The following is a 4,650-nucleotide window of genomic DNA, read 5'->3' as shown; positions in this document are numbered from 1 at the left end:
GGCGCACCAGTCTGCAGGCTAAAACCAGCATGCACAACACAAAGTCCTCGGCGATGGAGAAAGGAAACGCATCCCCATGCACAGCCGCCTTGCACAGACTCAGACTACCGGCATCATCATGACACAGTAATAGCCTGCGGTCAATGAGATGCCGTTTGTCTTTGTAGGCTAGGCGGGCAGACGCGGTGATGCTGGAGCATTTAGCCCTGGGATGCGCAGCTACAGCCCAGGCTACTTAAATATTCCCACGCTATCTTGAAGGGACACCATTCCAGAGGCATCCGTAATGCAATAAGGCGTCGGAGTAAACATAAGATTGGCTATCATTATTATAAATCACTACATGGCACATGTTCTCCTACAAATAGAAGGCTGAAGAAAGCTGCATTTCTCTGTACAATGGGGTACAGTCAGTGCAGTTGAAGGCATCAGCGCTGGGGATCCACGCCTCTCTCTGGAGTCAGTGCATCCAGTGGATGTTACTAATAGTCGTGAAATGTATGGGGGGTGATTCATGCCACAGAGAAACAGCAGGAGGAGAAGCAGCTCTACTGGATGAAGAGGCCGGTGTTATGCAGTTTTGCACCCCGGCCGCCAAATGCATCCCCCACCTCAAGGGATCATAATGTAATGATTTATACAGAAACAAACTGTTTAAAAATGATACAATTGTCTGGGTAGACGTTACCTCCAGGCCAGGGGTCTGTCCTGGCTCATGGAAGCCGACTTCGGTGCTTAAAATCCGTGTACAGGTGACCTCGAGGCCTGGGGGTCTCTCCGGGCTTTATGGCGGGGGATACAAGTCTGGGCGGTTTGTAGCCTACCTGCTGAGATTTGCATCCCTGTTTTTAAGTTAAAACAGCCCAAAATATGGTGTGGAATGTGGATGCAATTCTCGGCGGGGATGCAGAACTCTGCATAACACCGGATCTACCATTAGGGCAACCTGGGCAGGGGCCCTCAACACGAAGAAGTCTTATGATTGATTGATATTGGATGATGAGCCATGCATTTCAGCTATATTTAGAACCAGGGGAGACCACATCACTTTTCACTCGGACGGAAAGACGTAGAAGCAGAATGGAGAAATCCTCTTAAAGGGGCAGCAACACAGCATAGTTTTTAAAGTTTTAGCATTACATGTAGTTTCCAGGACTTTCCAGGACTTTCCAACCTGCCCATGTCCTTCCCCAGATGATAACCAACCTCCCTGCAAATTTTCAGCCCAATCGGTCCGGCGGTGTGGGCGTGTATAGATGACAGACACACAGAGGGGCAGACAACTTCAACTTTATTATGTTGATTCTTAAAACAGATGAGTTGGCTGCTGCAATTTTCAAATGCTTCCGCCTACACGTCTGTACTTCAAGCAGGGAAAATTTGAAACGGAAACCCAGGGAAAATAATGAGCGATGATAGGGGGATGGCCCGGATGGCCCGCCTAAAGGCAGGTGATTGGAGAAATATGAGTCGTGTTTCTCCAATCACCTGCATCGGTTCGGACTAGGGCTGTCAATCTCCCTCTATAATCAAATTCGAATTTCAGTGCTTTATACATTTTAATATTCGAATTATATTCGAATATTTTAATTAATTTTTAATTGAAAAAAAAAAAAAAAAAAAATGTTTTTTTGGATAAAATAATTGATAATAAAAAAAGACACAGCCTTTGTTTGAGCTCCTTATCAATAAACAAATAAGTAAACTTTGCCAAAACAACAATGAGCCATGAACAAAAAAAAATCAGTCACGTATTGCACTTAAGAGCTACATGTTTACATTCAGTATAGCAGCTTCAACAGTCAACTTCAGTTAACAATGAATGAACATACATTTTAAGAGCTACAGGTAGGTTTACATCAGTATAGCAGCTTCAACAGTCAACTTCAGTTAACACTCTTTTCCTCAAGTATGTTGTCAGAACTTGTCACTGTTCTAGTGTTCTAAAAAAAAAAAAAAAAAAAAAAAAAAAATTAAAAAATTAAATATTCGTTTTTAAAAAATAATAATAATCGAATTTCGTTCATAATTATTAAATTCGAATAATATTCGAATATCAAAATTCGTTTCAACAGCCCTAGTTCGGACTTCCTCTGGTCTGAAGCGTCAAGCGTGCCAACCCCCCCGCCCCCCCAGGGGCGTGAAGTAGACTGTATTTGATGCATTCGCAGAATGTAAAAGATGTCTGCCTTTAAATGTCCACCAGCGTGCCTTGCATCTTCTCTCTCTCTCTGTGTCTCTGTCTCTCTCTCTCTCTCTCGATGACAGCAGATACAATGGTATTATTTCATTTGCTTTATAAATGAAATAAGGATAAAGGATGATAGAAAATCAAGTCCTTCTGACCAGTATCTGCATCTGTGTATGTTTCTCCCTTCTATTTCTGAAAAGAAAATGGAATTAGGCTACCAAAAAATAAATAAAAAACATATGGACCATGAGGCCGATAGGTGACTTTTGCAATAAAACATTTGAAGATGTGGTGGCATGTTGTGTCAAGTGTACATACTAGGCCTGCACGATATGAGGAAAATCTGCGATGTGCGATAACATTGTTCAATATAGCGATGACGATACGACTTGGGATAAATAAACAAATATTAAAGTATGCATATTAGCTATACAGTTCCTATGTCTTTCTGCTTTAATAATGCTAACATACTAGCCCCAAACATTGCCTATGCCCACTGAATAAATAAATGAAATACACACTGACTCAAGCTGAAACTACACACAGCGTGTTTGGACTTTGCCAGAGGGGCGGAGCGCACTGTTGCAAGGGAAAGGTGTACGCTGGATTTACAACACAAGACAAAATGATCAGATGCTGAGTGGGAATGCATGAAACATGTCAATAAAACCACTTTTGTTATTCGTTGCATTTCAGGCAGTCTTTGCGATGAGTTTATTGCGCATGTTCATATTGCGATGACGATGAAAATACGATTAATTGTGCAGCCCTAGTACATACAGTAGCCTACATGATAATAGCTCAGGGAGATGTCCGGCACTCTGGCCCTTAGTTTCTTAACAATATAGTTGAATACCTCTTCTCACTTCTATGTCCAAATGAAACTCTGCAATCAAAACCAAACCTAACAATCCTTTTCCAAAATGGAATTATTGCATCAAAATGACCACAACATGATACACCATGTCCATGATGCACCATTTGAATTACTCTTTCAACACACTGATGTACTTTATACAAAACAGTGTCTTTAGTACTTCTGTGAAAGATTGTTCTATGTTTAAAATACATACTACAGCATGCGCTGGGACGCGTCATCAGTGATGTTAACTGTGGTCGTAAGGTGTTTCGGGTCTGTCGAACATCATACACCCTCGCCCAGTAGACCCAGCCGAGGCCGATTAAGACCCCGACCCTCGTCCCAGAAGCAGCCGCTCACGGATCAGCCTTCCTACTCTGTCTGCAACGTTGCCCGCGGAAGGGTTGATCACGCCCAATCCTCTGCAATAGAGTTAGTGCTACACTGCAGTATTGTAAGGCCCTTTGGTGCATGGAGGGTAGGGCTGACCCCTCCAGGTCGATTGGTCAATTGTTTGGTCGACGAGATTCACGTTGGTCGAGCAATCGCTGTTGTTAATAATTTTGTAAAAAATAAAAAATTAATTGCAGGCCATGCCAGGCCACCGGGCTACTATAAACTTTCGTTCCAAGGCCAGCAGTAAACAAACGGTAGCATATTTTCATTTTGTTTTAACAGCAACAGTTTTGTCATAACATTAATTTACAAATTCCCCAGTTACTGAATGGGCTGCACAAGATGTTTTGTGCAAGTGAAGTGAAGTTGCATTGTTCAAAAACTACCTAAGTACAGTAGTCCACACACACATCCAGTTAAGGTGGACTGTAAGTAGACTGTAACAAACAGTTCAGTTTGTCAGGTGCATGCAACTATGACATGACTTTATGAAAGTTGTTGGTCTGTCTACTTGACAATGTTGCTGCTATAAAATGGTTGAAGTCAGATGTACAGACTGGAAAATTGTTCTTATATAAACCAGATGTTGACAAAGTTTTCCTTTGGGGACATCATTTGCAGTTGAAAAAGTAAGAAATCACAATATATCGAAATATCGCAATATTCAATATATCGCAATATCAGCGATATCGCAATACTATCGTATCGTGACTCAAGTATCGTTTTAGTATCGTATCGTGGGCATCTGGTGATTCCCACCCCTAGTAGTCAGTACACTGCACAAAATAAGAAAAAAAAGTACGCTGCAAAAAGAAAAAGAAAAAAGAAAATGTAGATACCGTTTGGACCAATCGATTGGTTGGAGCTGTGGTCGATTTCTGGTCGACCAGGATAATCTTTGGTCGAGGGCAGCCCTATTGGAGGGTCTAAGGCCCTGTGGATGACTCCAGGCCGGGCTCCTCCTTCGTCTCACCAGACCCTCCCGGGGAAAAGGCAATTCTACCATGGGTAGCCTACCATGGGCAGAGAGGATGCCTCAAGAAGGGCTGTGCGCTGCACGTCATTCGCCTGCTCCGAGCACCTCGCTCTAGCCAGTACAGTAGATCTACTCACATTTCAATAAACACAAATAGAAAGGCTTCCGGCAAAAATATATACAGCTTTATTTATTTTTTACATTTTACAAAAAAAAAAGGATTAGGAT

The sequence above is a fragment of the Poromitra crassiceps genome, assembly GCF_964638095.1.
Source record: "Poromitra crassiceps genome assembly, chromosome: 3".
Lineage (NCBI taxonomy): Eukaryota > Metazoa > Chordata > Actinopteri > Beryciformes > Melamphaidae > Poromitra > Poromitra crassiceps.
The sequence above is the reverse complement of the archived record's forward strand: the minus strand, read 5'-3'. Positions refer to the sequence as shown.